This window comes from Rissa tridactyla, chromosome 17 (assembly GCF_028500815.1).
Source record: "Rissa tridactyla isolate bRisTri1 chromosome 17, bRisTri1.patW.cur.20221130, whole genome shotgun sequence".
Lineage (NCBI taxonomy): Eukaryota > Metazoa > Chordata > Aves > Charadriiformes > Laridae > Rissa > Rissa tridactyla.
This window is the reverse complement of record NC_071482.1, coordinates 5663573-5685538: the sequence shown is the minus strand read 5'-3', so window position 1 is coordinate 5685538 and position 21966 is coordinate 5663573. Positions and strand designations below refer to the sequence as shown.

Here is a 21966-nt window from a genome sequence, read left to right as displayed (position 1 = left end):
CTGATAAATTGGGCCGGTTTGGGGTGGGGTGGCAGGGGGTTGTTCGTATTTCTCTATATGGAAATTTTCCAAGGTCTAGGGAAGGTGGTAGTTCTTTGAAATGTCCAGCTTTTTCTAGGGTTATCCCAAGGGTTATCCCAACTCTTTCCCTTCACGTATTACCATTGAATCTCCATGCTCTCTTGCTCCTCAGATATCTTCCACCGGTTTTCCTTCTCAAAGGACAACTTGTCCAACCCATATTATGTCTGTCCAGGCTAACGTACACCCTGTCTCCCAACCAATGCTGCAGAAGAGGGCATGCTCGGTGCAGGGATACTGGGGCATTTCTTTGAAGACCTCTCCTCTTAGCTCAGCAGCTACAGCTGCCACAAAGTTCTGCTGAGGTAGCTGCCAAGCCATGTGTGTCCTGGACCAAAGGTCTGGGAAGAGGTCACTTTATTCTAGAGAGAGGCATTGAGCTTAAAGCGAGTTAATTAGCAGCTGAATTAAAATGAAAGGAGAAATTCTAGTCTAATAAACCCATGACTTGTAGAGGTTTCTTCCATCCGTGCTTTTCCAGAAGGGCTTCGGAGATGTTGTGTAGCTTATAATGAAGACACACTCCGAAGTCCGCGGGCGTCCAGCAGTCAGGCTCTCATCCTTTGCTATTAAGTGGGGAAAAAAAAAAGTCACCCTTTCTGACCTTCCACCGGGCAGAACTTGCACCAAAGGAAAGCTGAAGCTCCTTGACAGAAAGGCTGTGAAGCAAATTAAACAATACAAAGTATTTGCCGTTCCTTTGAGGCTCGTTCATTACCGATTTGCAAAATTATGCTGCTCCCCCTCCAAAAAAAAAAAAAATAAAAATCTGGGATACTTTTAAATAATTACCCAAATCAAAACAATTGACTGGACTAGAAAATGCTTTAGCAAACACATTAGTTAGGCATCTTCCTATTAGTCAGTGGTTAATAAGAAATAATGCATTAATTGTGCAGGTAGTAATGGTGGGTTCCAGCCTTCCCAAGTCTGTGAGTGGATTCAGTAAGGGAATGAAAATAGCTTTAAGGTGCAGGCTTTATCTAAATGTGGAGGAAGTTTAGGCTCAACTTTGGAACCTGCCCCTGCTTTGTGTGGGGGACTAAACCAGGTGATCTTCAGAGAGGTCTTCTGACCTAAATGATGCCCCTGTGGGAGACGTTCTTCGTGCCCTCGTCATGTTGCTTGGGTTTTTTTTCCTTCAGAGGCAGTGGAAGGAAGCCTGAGCAGCCGTGCAAAGTTCATCTTTATTATTAACGCACTGTGATTTCCTCTCTTTAAGTGCTGGACTCCTGAGGAGTGCCAGAATGAAAGCATTGAGATGGTCAATGAGAGCCAGAGCAGCGTCCTAGCCAAGGCATGGGTACCGCTTCCTAAGGACAATGTCCTTGATGGCTGGGCAGCCCAAGAGGTGATGGTGACTTTATCCAGTCACCTTTGTCTTGTTGTATCAGACGGCCCCAGTGTACGAACGCGTGTTCCTGCCGGGGTGCTCACAATGGAGGAAGCTTGAGGGAAGGCCATGTGTACAGTGCCGCATTTTATATTAAACAAAAATAAATTCCCTCTAACGTGAGTTTTTCAGACAGGTTGTCCTAATATATTAACTTCTGTCTGTGTTTTGAATAGTCAATTTCACGGTGAAATGAGTTCTTAATAATATATTTACCACCTGGGAGAAATCTCCCAGCCATCTGGAAAGGAGTGGGGATTTAGTGCCTCCAAATGGAGATTGGTTTTTTATTTATTTATTTCGCCCATGTTTCCCCCCGGCTCCCCGCCAGGCGGGACCCAGAGGATGCTTTGGGTCCTAGCTGACCGTTGCAGGAGGTTTGGGAGGTCTTTTGCCCCGTCTCTTACTGATGTGGAGGTGTCAAGAAGCACATGGAAGTTCCCAGGGTGAGACTGGTGACGAGGACACGGGGACGTGTCTCCTTCATCAACCCCAGGCTAAGGACAGCTTCTGTCCTGGGCTCTGAGGGGGCTGCTTGGGAGGAAGAGAAGTTTTGCTTGTAGATGCTGGCAAAGCCTTACTCTTTCGATGGAGATGTCAGTGATACATGAGCTAAACCCAGGCTGGTTTGTGTAATACATCTTTGGAACTCCAGTAGAATGGAAGCCAGATGCAAACCAAGCTATCCCTTGATTACGTGGGGGAAATGGTAAATTCATCATCACTTGAAGTCTTTTAAGCAAGACTGATTGTCCGGCTAAAAGCTATCCGTTGCATCAGCAAGAAGTTATCGGGTTTGATAGTGTTTGCCTGAGCGCAAGGGACTAATCCTTCTGTTTGCTACAGGGTGAAATTGGGTGGCCTGGCATCTTCAGGCTGTCAGCTTTGATTGTCTCTTCTGGGCCTTTGGCATTGTGGATTGATGGAAACTCATCATGGCCTTTCTCTTTTGTCCTTACGTAGCTTCCCTATGTGCTAAAACCTCATCTTTTATATCGCTGGAGTATGAAATTCCCACATGCCTCCGTGTCCACCCGACGCGAGTTCCCTGCGGGGAAGGAGGAGTGTGGTGGCTCCAGGGCTTGAGAAGCGTTCGTTTTGTTTGCCAAAGGGACAGCATTAGCATATCCTCATCCTCTGCTTTAATACTCTGCACAGGTCGCTCGTGTGACATTAAAGGAGACTCCTTGCTGGGGGGGTTTTGCACATCCCACGCGTGGTGCTATCAGAATTTCTCAGGACGCTTTGCTCGTGTCGTTGCCGGGGGTGGGGGGGAAAGCGTAGCAGCCCTCCTGTCTAATAATCTCTTTGCCGTTTTAATAATCTGTGCCGCGGAAATGTGTGTAATCTGGTGAATTTGAACTGCCCAAAGTCCCGTTGGGAACGGTGGGAAAGCCCAGGATATAAGGGTCTAAAGGGGTGGGGGGCAGGAGGGTTAGCACAAACCCATCTCCCCATCGTACCTGCTCGCACGGTCTCTAACGCCGTTGTATATGCAAGCTAATGTCATGTGGGTTGCCCTCCCCAAATTTCGTACATCTCCTTTGCGTTTTTCCCTGGGCTAAATGAGGAAAGCAGGTCTCAACCTACCATTTTCCGCTGCTTCGCTCGCCCCTTTGCCGGCTGTAAAAGGCTGGGGGGGGGGCGGGGGGAGAAGGGTTGAAGGTCCCCTTTGAGTGAGGTTGAAAGCAAGAAGGTTGTGTTTGTCCGAACCATTTATCCCATTTATTTCAGCCGTACGTGGCAGGGCGTGCACCCCTTTGAACTCCGCGGTCTCTAATTCGGTGCAGACACCTGGCTGCTCCTGAAACGATATATGGGAGGGAGTCGGGGGGGGGCAAAAAAAAAAAAAAAAAGAAGGGAGCCCTGTTAGGAGCTGCGTCGGACAACAGGTTGCGCCAAACCCCTTGGATTTAGCTCTCCTTGAACTTGAAGTTGGCAATAATTGAAGAACAGATTTTGCAGCTGCTGTTCTGACATGATATTGCTGCCGGGTGTTATGAAAACCACTAGAGCTGGAAACCAGCGCTATAGACTCTTCTTGGGGTTTTAGCTTTCAAACACGTGAAGCATCAATCTCTCGCTAGCGGCTCATGAGCTATCAGCTCCCACAATCAAGTGGAAAAGAGTATTTCAAAAGTGCTTAGTTACTGGAACAGTACAAATGCTTTCTGGACCAGTAAATGCTTCCGTGTAGCGGTGCCGGACCATGATTAGGAAGATAAAAATCTGGTCCCTGAGAAAGCACGCTGCCTGGCCGCTGCTATTGCAGAAATGTCAACACAAACAGGAGGATGAGGGAGGATGCGGGGCCTCCGGGGTCAGTTAACTCGCCCTGGGGGGCTGCTTCCAGCTGTGTCGGGGCATGTCTTGATTTTTATTCTCCCTAGGGGCAAAATTACTCTTTTTTTTTTTTTTTTTTTTTTCTGGATCTTTTAATACAGAATATTTGTTCTTGAATCTATGAATGGGCTGATTCCACGGCCGTCATCGTAAGGATTTATTGTCGAGGTTTGGGGTCCTTCAGGCTATACCTGAAACTTCTAGGAGACGTTGATGATCTTTGGAGGCCTCGCCTCGAGACATACTCTTGCGTCTAGCTAGAAAGCGTGGAAACTTTAGTACTCCCTATTCGATGTTGCCAGCATCATCATCGCTGGGCTATGTTAATTGATAGAGTGAGCGTGAGCCACATGCTTGAGCGTGAAGACGGCGTCGGTGTGGCTTGAGCTATGGCCCAGCTCTACCTGCCCGGCTTCCCAAAATCCGCTATACATCCCGACATTGAGTAAGCGTTGCTGCAAGCGTTGCCTTCCTATACTTCAGCGCGTCTCAGACTCTTGGCAGGCGATGTTGCCGTTGAAACGCCCAGTTCCGCCATGCAGCCGCCGTGATTTTTAGCCGTTAGAATGAGAATCGTGGGCTTGAACCCCCCGGGGTGATGTTTTGGGGAGTGAGGGTTGCTGCTGCTGCCGTCTGTTTTGACGGGAGCTGGGTAGCGCCGGGGCCTTTTGAACGTCGCCTTCGGTACGTATGGGGAAGACCCACGATTTATTCCGTTGCTGGCTCTTTGGGGTCTGGGCTATTACCTTGCATACCTGCAGTGTTCAAATCAACTTGTAGCCTTTTGCTTTTAGAAGTTTGGGGGCTGCAGCTCGGGCAAAGAGAGCCTTTGCCGGCAGGCGAGCGATGGTGTAGGGCTGGATTCAGTGAAAGGAGCGAGCGAAACTCCTCCGGGGACCCATTTCCTCCCAGCAGTTTGGAATCCACGGCAAGATTGTCTCAACCTTGTCCCTAAAATGACACCACCCCCACCCCCCTGCCCCCGATCGCTGGGTTGAATTTCCACGTGTGACGTCACTGCGCGTTGACTTGATTTATCTTGAAACGATGTAAAAGGTCGGGATGCTTTAAATTGAAACCATCTCCATTCACAGTCCATTTTCCATAAGCTGTTTTACTGGTGATGTGACACGATATCAATAACGATGAGGTTTCTCGCTGCCTGCTATAGTTGTTTATGGAAAGGAGTTTCAGAAAACATATTATTATGGAGAATAATGGATGGGCTGTAGGGAGACAAGGAAATAATTGCATTGAGGGGGCTTGAAAACATCATAAAGCCAAGAATGGAGTTTGGTTGGACTCTCCTGTCACAAGGTCCCTAGGACTAAACTAATTCTCCATAAATCTGTGCAGCCCTTTTAGGCTTACGCGTTTTGTTTTCTTCTCTTCTCGACTAGATTTTTTTTTTTTTCTCCTTTTCCTCCCTCTTTTCTTTTGAAGAAACACCACAGAGGAGATTGAAATGAATAAGAGCCACCCAATCCACAATTATGGTGATTAATTATCAATTTGTATTTTGTTAGCACCTCTGGATTCTCTGTCAGGGGGCCGAGAATCGTCCAAGCACCGAATAGAAAAGCACAGGTCCTTTTTCTAAGGATCCTGAAGCTTTGCTCAAAAAGGAGAATAAATAAATACTTTGAAAAAAATAAAAACTATAGAATTTAAAAAAAAAAAAAAAAGAAAGAAAGAAAGAACAGGAGCTGCTACAGAGTTGACATCCAGATCAGAAACGTTGCCAGCACTCTGGCTGCTAAAACCACCTGCCTTTTGCTCCGATTTGGATTTTTGCCGCTGTTGGGAAGAGCCGAGGCTGTTAAAGCAGTTAATTTATAAGCAGAGCCCGTTTGAAGCAGGTTGTAAGGAATAAGTGTCGTCTTCGCAGGTGCAGGAGGGTGATGAGGGGGAGGGATGAGATCCTCGGCGCTACCTTGGTTGGGGCGGGGGTTGGAGATCCAACCACGCGTGGAGTTGGAAGGAGTTTTGGGCATCTCGGTCCTTCCCCGGTGCCTGTTGATGCTGCCCGCGGGAGGGGGGCGGGGAACCACATTCCCAGCCCCGAGAAACCCAGGGGAGGGCAAACATCTTCCCGAAGTTGGGCTGAATATTTCCCCTCCGGTGATTTCCACCCCTCCCTCGTTGGAAATTTCAGATTGTTGTATCACAAAAGACCCATTGACTGGCTGTTTCGCAGAGAAATTTTCCCCTCTATTTTCCAGTCAATCATTCCCTCCCAGCCCTGTAATTTTTATTCGCATTACATCAGCGCCGGGGTGGGAAATGGAGAGAAATCGGGACTTTGGACCAGTTCTTTCAGAGGCTGGATGAAAGGACCTTTTCTGCCTCGGGGAGGGGGGGTTGTTTGTTGAGATTTCCAGGGTCTGGGGAGATAAAAAAAAAACAAACCGCCTAACAATCCAGCCTGGAAGCGTGGTGTTAGAATTATCGTAGGATTAAATGTTGGCTACGCTTCCGTGGGGCTTCCCAGGATCCGGGGTCAAAGTCAGGAGGGATGGGACAATTTATATCGGTGGTTGCGTCGTATTTTGTCGTGTTCGTGGGGTTTAGCATCCCCCATTAGTGCCATAAGGACTCACTCCTGCTGGTTTTGGTCCATTATAGCTGCTAAAACCTGCGATGACTTTTTTTTTTTTTTTTTTTGGGGGGGGGGGCGGGTCTACATACCTCCGCCGCTCCAAAAGATTCCCTCCGGTGGGAATCTCTCCATGTGCTCACCTACTCCCAGCGGGTGCTCGGCGCTAATGCTGGCCGAATAATGGCATTTTTAATTATTTTTCGCAGCTTGGTTGGTGGCCAGAGCAAAGAAATAACGTTGGCTTGGTGTCACCTCGGAGAAAAGTTAGGGAGGGTTGTGTTGTTTGGTTTTGGGTTTTTTTTTTTTTTTTTTAATGGCATAAAATCGCTGTTTCTGTCAAATCATAATGAAACAGTTTATGCAAACCTGAAAATAAACCCATATGCTTCACTTACATAGCCTTTTTTTTTTTTAACCTTTATATAAATGTCAATTTTTTGGAATGACAATGACATTTCAAGTGAGAGATTGAAATGTAACACACAAGAAACATCACCGTGAGATGTTTTGACTTCTCCTTCAGCTCCCTCCTCTCCCCGTTCTATTTATTTTCTGCGAAAACTGTTCGCTAAACCTGACTGGAATCCACAGATAGTTTCAGGTTCCTGAATATGCCATTTTCTAGCAAACGCGACTGAAAACAAACAAACAAAAAATATAAAAAATCGAAACCCTCCAGGCCTTGGTGCCCTGGGGTTTTCAGCACGTCTCGTTGCTCAAAAGCATTCGGGCTGGGGAAAATCCTGTCCGAGGGAAATGAGGGTCTTTCGACCCCTCTCTGGCCCGCCGACTCTTTGCTTTTCCCTCTTTCCAGCCCATAAATTTTGTATTTCTGAGCGAATCCCGCGCCTCGGTGGCGCTCTAGAAGGTTGGAGGAGAGGATTTCGGGGCTCGTCAGCCGTCCTGGTTGATGCGATGCATCGCCCGGGCTCCGAAAGCGAGGTGCGAGGGCAGGGAGCGGAGCGTGTTGATGGCATCTGGGCGGTGGCGAAGAGCTGTGCGTGCGCGAGCATCCTTCTGTCCGCTCTCCCCGCGGATGGAGGGAGGCGCGGGTCAGCCGAGCAACATCCCCAGCCTTGCCCGGGAGGTGAGTCGGCAGCAGGAGGAAGAGGCAGGCGGTGACTCGGGAGAGCGATGAAGTGCAAACCTCGACTACTTCATCCGTCAGGCTCTTGCTTCACCGCTGCCTTCCTCATCGGGCCGTGCCCACGTGTTTTTCTGAGTCACGGTCTAGGAGGGGGGGGAAAAGAAATGCTGCTCCGCAGCGTCTCCATCCAAAGTGTCCTCCTTTACCCCGCTTTTTTTTTTTTCCCCTGCTGTGTTGTGAAATAAAAGCTTCACTCCGCTCTCAGTCGCTGGAAGGAGGAGGGGATAAATCAAGTCTTTGCAGTGCCACTTTTCTTCTGTTTCACCCCAAATAGTGCTTGCTTTTTTTTTTTTTTTTTCCTTCCTATTTGTCTGGGGAACTCACTGCTGTGGGAATCCCCGCTGCCGCGCGGGATGGGGACACGGAGCGGGGGGAAACTCGCCGTGGCCGGCGCGAGCGCTCAACCTTATTTACAGCGGGGGAAAATTAGTGGGAGTCAGCTTTCGAAGGTTAGGTTATTTCATTACCGTCGTAATTGGTACTTATAATTAGTTGTTACTCTGCCGTGTGATGTGCCCCGAGCACCGTGGCCGCAAAGTGCGGGAGGAAAAAGGAAAGGCCATTTATTTATTTATTTAATTTTATTAATTGTGACCGCTGTCGGATATTTATGCGCTCGCTATTTCAATCAGGTAACCTCCGCTCGTTTGGCTTTGTGGCAGGCAGAGGCCCTTCGGTCGCTCGTGCCTCCCGTCGCCCACGAGCGAATCGGGAATGCTCTTGCCTGCCTTGCTCCGTGCATCGCAGGGGAAAAAAAAAAACTCATTCCTGTTGCTTTTTAAACTGCTGACAAGCCTTAGGTGGGGATTTGAGGATGCACCGCTGCTTTTCCCAGCAAGGATAGGTGCGGGGTGGGGGGGACGCTGGCACCGCCGTGAGCCCGGTCATCTCGCTTGGAGGACAGAAGCCTCTTGTCCAAGCCAAATGATCCTGGAAAACCCCCAGATATTTGCAGGCTGCCTGCTCCGAGTCAGGCAAAGGGCCTTCTTTGTGGTGCGTCAGCCTTTTCCACCACGCTTGAAACAATAAATGGCCTTATCCTCGTTAGCTGACGCAGCCTAACAAAGCGCCATTGATTTCGGGTAGGTGCTTCATCAGCGACCGGGAGGCGAGGGACGGGGTTTATGACCCCACCGGCTTTTCCCGGCGCCCGCGTACATGCCGTTGGGTTTTAATGAGCGCTTTGGGGCCGCGAAGTGGGTCAGCGCTTTCATCTGCTTCTCGGCTTGGCCCCCCCCTTTATCCACCACCACCCACCCCCCCCCTGCAAGCCCCTGCAGCTGAGACCTGAGGAACTCGCCGCACGGTGGCATGAGCCGCCGCATCCCCGGGCTGGTCCTGGATGGAGGGGAGGTGGTGGTGGGGGGGGGTGTCCTGCTGGGACACGGGGCTGGAACCTGCTGATGCGGCTCCCCACGGATCCCTGAGCTTTGTGCAAATGGCAGTCGCCGTGCGCTTTGAAGCCTGGAACCTTGAGCACTTCAAACAGGCAGAGGACAGGCAGATGATGTACGGGAAATTAATATCTAACAGGGCTAAAAATTGTTCTCAATGTCGCCCTAACTCCCCTGCCCAGCTGAGCTCTATTTACTTTCATCCCATCCAGAGCATTTAGCACAAAGAGACCCCTTACACCCTTAATTTTCTAAAACACAAAGCCTTCCGTTTCGCTGCATCCAGCTGAAACGTTCTCATTTTCCGGCTCTCTTTTGAAACCCTTCTCTCCCTCGCTGCAGCCTCTCAGGGGAGGGAGGGAAAAGCAGCAAAGTTTGGAAAGGAGAGCAGGTCGGTAACCCTTTTCTGGCCGGTTTTGGTGCAGGGAGAGGGCAGCAAGAGGCATCCTGCACCCCAGTTTGTGCATCAGCGTGTGCCTGAGCAAAGCCCTGCCAGCGCAACGGGCACGTTTAGCACCGGTCAGTGCACGGCAGAAGGATTTCTAACTGGAAATCGGGATGCTTGAAATCTCATTTCTGTCACAGCAAGGGGGAAAGCAAGCGAGAGATGTCTCTCTGCCATGGCACGAGAGCGGAGCATCCTGGCGGAGCATCCTCCGGAAGGCCGGGGAGGGAGGATGGTTTCAACATGAGTGCTCTCCCAAGCCCAGGGGTGGTGGGGGTTCAGCCCTGCCTTGCCCCATGGCACGTTGCTCGCCCCTCTCTGGGGTTCGCAGCCCCGTCTCCTCGCCCGTCTCTGGGGTTTGCGCCCTGTCTCCCCATCGGCGGGCAGGGGACGAGCTCGGGGAGGATTGCGGCAGGCCGGGTGGGAACGGTGTGGGCTGGAGCCAGGCTGGCATTCCATACCCCACCCCGGGGTGTGCCGGAGATTATCAGGGATGGGTAGGGGGGTGAAAACACTGAAGAGAAAACAAGTGGTGTTTCAAAATACCGCCAAGCAGATTTTCCCAGGCTGATTTGCCAGCCTTCGTTTCTGGGCTGGTGTAAAAACACCGAAGGAGAAATACTTCTTTAGCGCTGGGTGTTTCTGGCTGGTCTCCCGGGGGGATGCCCTGTGCTGAGCGATGAGCAGGGCTGCGATAAACGGGCCATGATAAACGGGCCGCCTTTGGCAGGGCTTTGAGAGGTGGTCGCGAAGTGGGGTGATGCCAGGAGGCAGAGCCCTTGCCGGGGCATCATGTCCCCGTATTTTGGTGTGATCCCTGGGAGAGCTGGGTCCCATCAGGCACCTCCTCTGTAAACACACAAAACGCTCCGGGGGTTGGCGTGCCGGGCTTGCGAAACGGGGAAAGGGGTTGGGATGGTCTGTGCTTCACATGTGGCCTTTGATTGCTCCAACTTTATTCATGTAAATCTAAGAGGGACCTCCTCTCCGCAGCGCTGAGGAGCCAGGAGCTGGACCTGGGTCCTGCAAGGAGGGCTGCGTCCTGCACCCAGAGGATGGAAAGTGGTTCTAGACACCTCCTGGGCTTCCACGTGGGGCTGTTGGGTTGTTGGAGCCTCTGTGTGCCATATGGGGTAAAACCATATGGGTTTGGCTCCAAAGCATGCTCCGAGAGCGCAAGAGCAGAGTCGCAGGGGTGTGCAGGACATGGTTTTTGTCGGGTGGTGCCTACTTGTGGTGCTCTTCCTCTGCCCTGGAGTGAAATTCAGAGTCTTTCGCCTCTTGCTGCTTTTCAGCAGCCCCTATTAGCGATGCTGGAGGTCTGATGTCCTGCTGGGTACGAGCTGGGGTGTGTTGCTGACCATCGTCCCCCCCATGACTTGTGGTGGTGTTCCTCTGCTGCTTCTCACTCTGAACAGCCCCTGGGAGCGATGCCGGAGGTCTGATGTCCTCCTGGATAGGAGCCGGGATGTCTTGCTGACCTGCCTCCCCCAGCCTCCATAGGGACAGTTTATATCTGACCCCAAAGGGCGTCTTTGAGCCCAGGTGCAGATAGTGGGCTCGTGTCCCTGGCCCTGGCACCCGGAGCGAGGCAGTGCCGAGCCCGACATCTGTCAGCCGTTGCAGTATCCGTATTTCCTTAGGAGACAGCAGGAACCGGCGGCTCGCGAAGCCGTTTCCCTGCAAAGCTGGGATGTCTTCCATCGCCGGAGGGCCTGATCCTCAGCTGGTGTAAGCTGGCACCGTGTCACCGAGCAAATGGGCCAGCTGCTCGGCTGGGGGATGTTGATGCTCGTCCCCGAGCAGCCAAGCCCGTACCGCCGCTCGGCAGCCGAGGGCCAGTTTGAACGGCTCTCCTCTCCCTCCCTCCTACTCTTTTCCTCCCTCCTCCCTTTTAATTCTCTCCCCGTCTGTTCGTCCCTCTCCCCTTCTGTTCATCCCTCTCTATTCTCGAGCCGTCCTCCTTTTTTTTCCTCCGTGAAGAAAGCTAAGGGGAGAAAGGAGAAAAGCGGGCCCAACTGGATAGGTTTTTCCAATAACCTTCCCTAAAATCTCACCAGGTTGTATCATGCTCTAATGGACTTTAAGCCAATCTGCCTAATGCCACTGCAAAGGTCAATTAAATTCACCCTAAAAAATTTACTCCTGGCTCATTATACGTTTGGAAAATGAATTAGAAGCACAAGCTGCCCCAGAGGTTTCTGATATTTTGCTAATGAACATGCCTCCTAATGTAAGAAAAAGAAAGAAAACCACCACCGCCGCAAAAAAAAACCCAACACCAAACCCCTTTAAAGGAATGTTTTGCGGGTCCCTTGGAGAGAGTAGCGTAGAGCTGAGCATCTCCTGACGGAGAAGAGGAGGAGGAAGGGTGGGTGACGCGAGGGCATTTACACCCAGCAGAGGAATGTGAGTCTGACTCTTGCCCAAGAATTTGGGCAAGATGTTCGACCTTGTGTCCGTGCCCGGCCCTGTTGGCAGGGCGCTGTGGGTGCTTTGGCTTCACACTCCCGTTGAGGCGCCCGTTGACATTGATAACTTGCTCGGTGACTTCCCAGGACGGTGCCCGGCACCGGCAGCAAAAGGAGGCAAAGTTAATCCAGTGAACGATAAACTGGGAATTGTCACCCAGGTTGCTCTAAGTGGCACGTTTGGGGGAATTTTCAAGCTGGAGATGCTCAATGTGAAACGCCTTTGCGGACCCCGAGGGGTTTCTAGTTTGGGTTTTTCTTGAGATGGCTCTTTAAAGCCCGGTCCCTTTGAGCACGCGGAGTCACCTACTGCTCATCAGATTTTCCTCCTCTTTTCTAATGCATAGATCCAGCCGGGTGTGGGCCAGAAATAAATGCAAACCAGTCCTTTGAGCACCCAGCTGTGGTGACGTGAGAAACTGCTGTCAATAGCGCCCAGGATTGCGCCGATTTTGAATCCCTGTCAGTATTGCCTAGGATTGCGTTGCTTTTGAACTGGGTTTCGGATTTTGACCTGGGTTTTGAATTTTGAATTCGGTTTCCTGCCCTGGAAATGAAGTTTCGCGGTGGGGAGAAGGAGGGGGGTCAACTTGGTCCCCTTTGCAGCGCGCCTCTGCGAAAGGCTTGCTAGATGAGAATATAAACCACTAAGAACCAGCAAAGGTGCCTGGAAATGAAAAAGAAGGGAATCACAGTCAGTAAAAGCACAAGTGTGATTTTGTCAGAATGGACGTATTCCCACGGGAAGTTTAAATTTTGAGAAAACAGCATTTCTGACCAAACGTCCCACATCCCTCCCCTTCGCGCAGGGGTTAAGTGACCTGGGATGGTTAGCTGACCATCGCTTAGGTCTGAAGGTGTACCGTCCACTAGTGTAAAGATGCCATGACTGATAAATACATAGGCTGGGGTTCACCACACCCAGGCTCAGTCGCTTAAATTGTAGGTGTCAGGTCTAATCGAGTCATCCATGCTCCTCCCAAAGAGGACATTTCATAGAATCATGGAGTGGTTTGCATTGGAAGGGAACTTAAAGATCATCTCGACCCACCTCCCCTGCCCTGGGCAGGGACACCTCCCACCAGCCCAGGTTGCTCCAAGCCCCGTCCAACCTGGCCTTGAACCCCTCCAGGGATGGGGCAGCCACAGCTTCTCTGGGCAACCTGGGCCAGGGGCTCACCACCCTCACAGTAAAGAATTTCTTCCCAATGTCCCATCTAAATCTCCCCTCTTTCAGTGTAAAACCCTTCCCCCTTGTCCCATGGCTCCCCTCCCTGCTCCAGAGTCCCTCCCCAGCTTTCCTGGAGCCCCTTGAGGGACTGGAAGGGGCTGGAAGGTCTCCCTGGAGCCTCCTCTTCTCCAGGCTGAACCCCCCCAGCTCTCTCAGCCTGTCCTCCCAGCAGAGGGGCTCCAGCCCTCCCAGCATCTCCGGGGCCTCCTCTGGACCCGCTCCAACAGCTCCGTGTCCTTCCTTCCTGAAGGATGTGGGATACCTGGACACCGTCTCTCTCCTCTCGGCTGGACGGGAAGCCTGGTCTAACCACCATAATCCAAAACAGGTTGCAACTCCAGTCTGAGCTGCTGCCTTTTTTTTTTTTCTTTTTTTTTTTCTCCAAGAAGCTGCTGGGAGTTTTCTCGCAGAGAGGTTTTTTTGGCACGGGGAAAAGCTTCAGGGAAAACTAAGAGACTGGGCATAACTCCCTTCAGTTTGTCTTTAATTACAGCTGGGGAAGAGGTGGGTAATTACAACACACCCTTCCCTCCGAAGATCCTCAGGTGAAATCAGCGCTCGGAAATATGCATCCTAATCAGGAGGGGTTTGGGGTGGGTTTTTTGTGCCAGGGTTGCTGTTGTGTTGGTTGGGATTGAGCGGAGCGAGGCCGCCCAGATGGCAAACAGGATCGTGTCTGGCAGAGAAAAGGCTTTGCGGAGCGGCTGGGACAGGGAAAGCTGTTCTCTCCCTCTTGCTACGGGTATTAGGCGGGAGCTGGGGACAGCGGGATGGTGCTTGCAATGTCAATTATTAGCGTGTTTAGTAAATTACCTAGTAAATTGGCCCTTAAAATTTCCAACTGCGTGTCCTCTCTTGCACTCCAAGCCTGCAGCTGAGTTGTTTACGCTCTTTCAGCAGGGAAGATGGATCAGCTCTGTCTCAGCTTCTGGACGTCTTGCAGAGAGGAGCCTGAGCTGATCCCGCGCGCCGCTGCCGGGCTGGGAGATGGCGGGAGGGTCACGCCAGGAACGCAGGAGCCCCTCGCCTTGGCCCAAGTTAAAGGCGAAAGAGCCGTGACGGGGAAAGCTGGACCCCGCGAGCCCGTGTGTCCTTGCCGTACGTGCGTGGCCACGGGTCCCCAGCAGGTTCGCTGCTGTTTGTGTGAGCGCGAGAGCATCTCCCGCCGTTCTCCTGATTGCCTCCCCTCTGCGTGCTTCGCCTGCTGCAGCGAGGAACCGCGGGCGTGTGTGCGTGGCGGGGGGATTTGCGCTTGTCCTCCTTTTCTCACAACAGCGGGCTGGTGAAATGACTGGTAAACCAGGAAGGCGGGCATCCGTGTGATGGGGAGGGAGAAGGACGCTCTGCCGGCTGCGCGAGTGCTAGGGGAGACTTGGCCATGGTCTACTGGCCACCCTCTGCTCCATGAGCCAACCTGGGGGATTTACCTCCCTCAATACCTCTACCTGCGGCTGATTAAATCGCTGAGAGGTCGTGGCAAAAGGGAATTATGGCTGGGCCCCAGCAAGGGAAACCCGCCTGATGGGGCTTGGTGCTTTGCCCCTTGCTCCGCTCGCTTCAAAGCTCTGGGGGCGTGCGGTGAGGGTGATAGCAGCAGGTCTGCTCAGCAGAAAAGCTGGTCCCGTGGGCTTTTGGGGCAAAGCCACTCGGGGTCTGCCCTCGGGACTTAACCTTTGGGGTCAGGAGAGCATTGAGATGAAGATTTTGGTAGGGGGTGATCCTAGGCTGGAGACCCTTCCTCCCCCATCTGCCCCGCTCCGCGTGCTGGGATGCGCACGGTCTGTTTTCCATTGCAAGGCGTATTTTCCCTTCTGTGCCTTTCCAGCTCTCCTTTTGCCTTTTCATGTGTCCTCTAAAGGTCAGCCCATATCTGGAACATGCTTTAAATTTGCAGAGAGGGCAGGGGGAGAGGGGAGGGTAGCGCTGCGGCACCTCCAGCCCTTGCAGAGGGGGGAGGTTTGCTGCTTTTTTCGCGGCTTCTGCGGATGGATGGGGATACAGGACCACACGAAGGCCCCCAGACACACCCGGCACCTGAGGGAAATAGCTTTTTCTTAGCAGAAATCCCCTAAAGCGCGGAGTGATGGTGTTGTAACCCCGCCGGCTGTCGCGAGCCGCTGTCCCTTGGCCGGTCTCAGCTGTTGGGGCTATAGCGGCCTCGTCCTTCCCCTCTCCCCGGGGAAGGATGCTCACCTCCGCCAGCCCCCTGCTGTCAACCCAACCGTGTGCCCTCTCCTCCTCCGTACCCCGCTGCGCCGGGGCAGCACGGATCCGACCCGCTCCCCCTTCCCTCCCGCAGCATCCTGCATCCCTTGCACTTTTCCCGGCGGCGCGGTGGGGAGGGGGGGGTGACGGTGACGCCTGGGCGGGCGCAGGTTGGCAGTGCCCCCTCTTGTCTCCGCGTCAGGCCCTTACCTTGCCTGTCAGCCGCCGCTGCCGCCTCCTCTCGCCGGGGACCTAATGCTGCTTCGTTTCTGGTTTAATTTTGCTGCGGTTTCGCGACAGCCACTGCGGGGTCAGGAGTTAGAGAAAGGTTACTGGTGAGTGATGGGTATTGACAGCCTTAACAGTGCCCTGACCCCATCAGTCTCGCTCTGTTCTTCTTTTTCCTTACACTTGCCCTGTTTGTGGTTTTTTTTTGGTGGGGGGGGGGAGGGTGTTGGTGTGGTTTTTGGTTTTTTTTTGGTTTTTTTTGTTTAAATTGGCCTTTTTCATGCATAAAGCTTGCTTCGTCAGATTTCTACCTAAAGCCAGCGAAGCACTGCTTTGCCCTGGCTGAGTATAGGCATTGAAGGAGTTATTTTGGTTATTTTGCTATCCCAGAAATCTCATGTGCTCCCTTTTTTCTCCCCTCGTTTCCCTGTTCTGCCACTCCGTCTTTCCTAAATGGGATTGTCTTCCCCATGCCTGGGGCTGCCGTAGCGCTGGGGGCTCTCACGAACAACTGGCTCCCCTCGTGCAGGGACCAGGCTGGAGGCTCAGCATCAGGAATAAGCTCATCCCTGCTCCCATTCCGCCTTGCCTGCTGGGTCCCATCCGCAAACGCTTGCCCAGCTCGCCCGGTAACGTGCACTGGGCTGTAAAGCCCCAGCGCAGCGGTTCAGGTGCAGCCTGCGAGGCTCGGGAGGAGAGTTTGGGAGTCGGGGAGGCAGCATTTCTACCCGGTAATTAAATAATAAAAAATCCTTATTTAATAGGTGTTGATGACAAATCCCAGTGTCTTCCCCCAGTTGAGGCATGGTGCAGAGCCCACTTTGGGGGGGTCCCTTCCGTGGTACCTCCTTGTGAACCCCAAGCACGGCTGGGGCTGGGGTGAACAGCCGCTCCCCGACAGGCAGGTAAATCCAGGCTGGCAGCTCCCAGGCCTGGCAGCCCATCATTGCTTCATCTGGAAAGGATATAAACCTTCGCGCAGGCTATTTGGAAATACGGCGAAGCTCATTTTGAGCGTGTCTTATCTCTCCCCGTTGAGAAGCTTCCGCGGCTCAGCAAGGCTGGGTTCGCCTCCCTCCTGCAGCGTCTCCGCTCCCCATCCCAGCGCTCCCCATCCTTCCCTCGATCCCGCGATAAGCTTGGCGTGACGTTATCAGATGCTTCAAGCAGTAAAACTCTCGGCACGCAAACTTTTTTTTTTTTTTCCGTGGCGGGGGGGGCTTTATTGTTGCATCCATAAAACCGGCTGGGAAAAACTGCTGAAGCAGTAACCCTGCTCGGTTTTAAAGGCAGCTGCAAATCAGCCCCACTCTCTGGTGCCGGTACCAAGCCGTTTTTACGAGCCCTAATTAAACAGGATCTGCCCTGTGGTCTGCCTTCCACCCAGCCTATCTGAGGGATGGGATTTAACTGCCGGGGTTATGGTTCTGCATCCGTGGGTTTTGCTTCCCCTGGAAATGAATTGCAGGAGGACGGAGAACGGATTCAGGTGAAGGGAAACAGCCCATTGCAAAGCCGTGCGTCACACGCGCGCGGTTTTCTCGGCAAGGGTCTTAGCTGAAAAACGCAGGTTGGAGGGCGAGGCGACCAGCTCGGGGGCTGGAAGGGGAATGTCTGCCACCGTTTCGTGACGCTGAAAAATAAGAACGGCCATTAAACGCAGGAAATAGTCATTTGGGAGCGAGCGCCTCTAGGATGTGGCTGGGCTATTGAGGCTCCTGGGTTCTGCTGCCTGTAACGTAGCAGGGCAGAGCGGGTTTTTTGGTAGCTTCAGGTTGCCTTGAGCCGAGGTACCGTTCAGGTATGGACACGGGCTGTCCTTTTCCTTGTTTTCCCATGGGAGACTTTCCAAGGTCTGCTTCTCCTGACGTTCCTTCGTGGTGGCTGGAGGTGCAGCTCGGTCCCTCCGTGCATCCCTGTTCCCTGAGGCGGGGAAATACCGGCTACGAGAGAACCATCGCTGGCGACTGACACTTGAGGATTTATTCGAACCCTTGAGTCTTTCCAAGAAAGCAATTTCTTTGCTATTCCTCTTGGCATTTGGAGGGGCTGGGGGAGGGGGGGGGCAAGGTAGTATTTCCCATGTGCGCTCACCGTTTTCGTCCTTCCCTTCCCTGAAGTCCCGTTGATTTCTCGCTCTGCAGAAGTCGGCTGCGTCTTGCGACCCATAAATAGTGGTGTGGAGGGAGGTGGGGAGGAGAAGCGGTGCTTGGGAGGGTGTAAATATCTGGTGTACGTGGGGACCCCGTCATCGTGTTTGCACGGGCAGGAGCATCTGTAGGATGTCCGTAAGGATGCTGAGGAGTTTCATGGCTACCTGGCGAGAGGCACCTTCCACCCAACACTGGCTCCCACAGGCGTGACATCCACAAGCAACGGTGAAATATCAGCAGCATCATGGCTGGGCTTAAATCTTTACCGAGTCTCCATTTTTCTTTCTTTTAAACGCTTACAGAATAAATGGAATTTATAATCAGAAACCATAAAATCCCTGATTTATGGTTCATCTTGATGACAATATTTAATAACTCGTGTATATTTTATTACATCTTTTTAATGCCCTGTTGTGGAATTTTACTTAGGCATTTCGCCCTCTATATCAACCTGTCGCAGCACAGATGGGCTGACTTTTTTTTTTTTGCTTTGGGCTGAGGACGGAGCCAAGCGCGCTCGGGGCTGGGCTCTGCCCAGGGCTGCCGTCAGCCTGTCCAAGCGGGCTCCGAAAGCGGGGCTGGACGTCCATCCGTGATCCGGCTTCTTCCAAGAGCTGCTCCCCAGATTGCGAATCCGATGCTTTTCCCTGCCCAGGCAGCTCCTTTCCAACATCCCCGGCCAAGTTTCGGTGCAGGTGCGGGAGAGGAATTTAACTGCAGGGCCTCTCTTCCCTCCTCGAGGACTTTTCGCTTGGAAACGCGTAGCTATTTAGGTTATTACTCAAGTGCGTTCTCCTCTGGAGAGCACTCCCCGCCTTTCTGGGACCATTAGTGCAAATTAGCTGATGCATCCCATCAGCCCCCAGCCCGCTGCACCCGGGGTACCAATCCTCTTCTCAGTGCTCGCGTGGGGAGGGGAAGCTCGTAAGCACCGTAGCCGCGTTCTGGCTCTGTCGAAAAGCAGCAGCTCCCTCCCTCCTTCCCTCCCAGCTGGCTTTTGTGACCAGCTGCTTCCCAGCCCTGTGCTGCTGGGTACGGAGAAAGGAGAGGGGGGCTGGAGGGGACAGGCAGCGGTTTGTGGTGGATGTGTTGTGAGAGTTCGGACGTGAGGACGCGCGCTGCTTTGGGCATCTGCAGCCTGGTTTGCGCATATAGTCCGTGTCGGCATGGGGACGGATCCCACAGAATCATAGAATGGTCTCGGTTGGAAGGGAACTTTCCGATCGTCGAGTCCAGCCATCAACCCTACGCTGCCAAAACCACCACTAGACCGTGTCCTTAAGCGCCACGTCTTTTAAATTCCTCCAGGGATGGCGACTCCACCACTCCCCTCTGCAGCCTGTTCCAATGTTCGATAACCCTTTCAGTGAAGAAATTTTTCCCAATATCCATCCTAAACTGCCCCTGGGGCAACTTGAGGCTGTTTCCTCTTGTCCCGTTGCCTGTTCCTTGGCTACCCCCTCCTTTCAGGGAGCTGCAGAGAGCGAGAAGGTCTCCCCTCGGCCTCCTTTTCTCCAGGCCGAACACCCCCAGCTCCCTCAGCCGCTCCTCACCAGACTCAGGCTCCAGACCCCTCACCAGCTCCGTTGCCCTTCTCTGGACACGCTCCAGCCCCTCAAGGTCTTTCTTGTAGCCATGGCCCCAAATCCGGACACAGCGTTGGAGGTATATTGAGCCCATTATTGTTCTCGGTCTGCTCTGGGCTAGCTCTAGGGTGGCACCACAGGCTTTTGGGACCACGTCGCCCTGGTTGAGCCTGGTAACGTCCGTATTCCTCCTGGGGAGCGTGGTCCAGCGGTTGGATTTTTCTCGCTCCTTGAGAAGAAGGGAAGGTTCCCCAGCCGTAGCACGCTGCCTAAGCCGGGTGAGGGGATGGGGTGGGGAGAACTAGCTGGGAGCACACCAGGTCAGGAGCTGGCAGACACCCCGAGGAACTTGTTCGGCGCATCTGTGCGAGACCAGCTCTGCTGACAGTTGCTGCCCATCCATCCGGCGCTCCCCCCCACATTTCCCCTCGCCTGGCTGCTCTTGGCAGGAGCCGGGGCCGGCGGAGCAGACAGGTGGAGAGGAGGAAACGGGGCGAGACGGCTCGGCCATGCACGGGGAAGGGCTGCAGGGGCAGCCGGCGAAGCCTCCCCCGGGCTCTTGGCAGCCATCTGCGCTGCTGGGCTACGGCTGCGGGGCTCGGGCTAGCTGGGAGGGCTTGCGGGGGTCAGGGGGACCTGGGGACAGCAGGGGAGGCTGCTGTCGTGAGCGTGGAGGGACAGGGGAGAGGATGGAAAGCAGCCAGGCAGGGAGGAGAAAGCAGGGTGGCATCACGCTCGTCGTAGTTGGGTTCAACAGGGTTCAGCTTTTTTTTGGCGTGCAATGGCATCAGGTGCTTTTTGGATGCTGTGGGGTCAGGTGGTTCATGTTGGGGCTGTGGGTGAGGACAGAGGCTGTCCCCCCATTGAGTGCCGTCAGTCTCCCCTTGAGTGCCATCATCCCCCCTTGAATGCCATCCCTCCCCCTTGAGTGCCGTCATCCCCCCTTGAGTGCCATCCCTCCCCTTGAGGGCCGTTGTCCCCCATTGAGGGCCATCATCACCCCTTGAATGCCATCCTCCTTTCTGAAGCAATCTTAGGACAAGCCAAACCCAGGTGAGGGTAATTTCTTTCCGAGTCCCCAAGAAATGAATGACCGGAGAGAAGCTGACCATTAACCGAGTGATGCCGGCTGGACCGGACTGAGTTCCACCCGGCGCGACAGAGATGGGCTCGGTAGGGCTGGGACCACGGACCAAGTGAAGGTGTCCTTGCAGAGCGATGCCGCTGCTGGGGATGTCGTTCCCTACCCAAGACAGGTGACCATGCTGTCCCTTGAGCCAGCTGGGCAGCAGCAACCCCTTGGCTCTTGTGTGGAGAAGGCAGAAACACCAACTGCCTCATTTACCTGCACTTTTTTGCCATCCACCAGTCTGCTGGGCAAGCGGGTGCCGATGGCTTCTTTTTTCAACAACCAGAAAATTTCAACCTCTTTCCCCTATGTTTTGACAGTTTTTTGGGGTTTCTTTTTGATTTTTTTTTTCCTTTGTGGGGCTCAAACAGTTTTGCAGGGAACTCGCAGGGGTAGATGAAACGTTTGCGCTGGGAAATCAGCCACCTTCAAAAAGGGCTCCGGTTGCCTCGCAAAACATTTGCAGAGTTTTCATCTGCGCGTTTTGGCTCTTCTGATACGCGGCAGGAATCGTCCTGGGAATTGTCTTCCCGTTGGTTATTCTGCTGTCTCTGCGCCTGCTTTGCCTCTGCTAGGAAATAGGAAAAAAAAAAAAAAAGGGCAGAAAGGAGAATAACTCCAACCGCCACCAAGAAAATATCATTGGTTCTGCAGGTCTTGCTTGGCTTAGTTGGTTCTTGTCTTAAACAAGGTCATTGATCCCAATCAAAAACCTGCCTGATCCTAGTTGAATGGCTGAGCTCTCAGATCACAGGCGTTTGGGGGAATTTTTGCCATCCCTGACTGCCCCAAATTTCCCTTTCTGCGTGTGATTTCTTAAAAAAAAAAAAAAAGTATTTATTTAAGACCATGACCAAAGAGGACACCTTAAACCTGCGTCGCTGCCTGTGGGAGGAGCGGGATGATTCCTGCACAGATTTGAGAAAAAAAAAAAAAAGAAAAAAACCTAATTTGCAGGATAAAACTCCTTCCTTGGTAGGTAAGAGAGAAGCCGGGGAGGTGGCTTTCCTGGGCATGCGTAGCGCAAGGCTGGGCTGCCCGGCTCTGATCCTAAATTATAGTCTAGCAAAGGAGAAGCCTCCTGAGGAGGTGGGAAGTGATCACAGCCTATAAATACCTTCCAGGTGACGTTGGAAATGAAGGAAAGGGAATTATTCGTGGTCTCCGAAGGTGGTAGGACAAGGAGCGGTGGCTTGGAGTTTTTCTCCTGGCCATTAAGAAAGCGCCCGGCAAATGGGCAGCGGGGGAAGAGTTCCCCAGGGAGGGAGCGCAGGCGCCGGCCGGCAGCGCTGGAGACGGGATGTTAATGGGGAGGATGAAGGGAATGGGTTGTTAATGGGGATGATGAAGGGAAGGATCTTTAGACAAAGTGGAAGGTCAGCCCGTTGACTCGAGCCGGCTCTCTCCTGGCCCTACGGTCTATCTGGTGCCATGATAAATTCCACTTACCCTACTTTGCTGCGGGCACTTGAGAGCTTGCCTCAATGGCTAAGAAATCTCTTCACTTGGCCGCTCCCCTTCAGGTGAGAAGATCCTCGGGTTTAAGCAACAATTCACCGTC

At 53.0% G+C, this 21966-nt stretch overlaps 1 protein-coding gene across 1 annotated transcript in view; it reads left to right on the top strand.

Moving 5' to 3' along the window:
• LOC128918595 (protein CEPU-1) overlaps positions 1 to 21966 on the top strand; it is a 363129-nt gene that overhangs the window by 178936 nt on the left and 162227 nt on the right. The window lies entirely within an intron of this gene.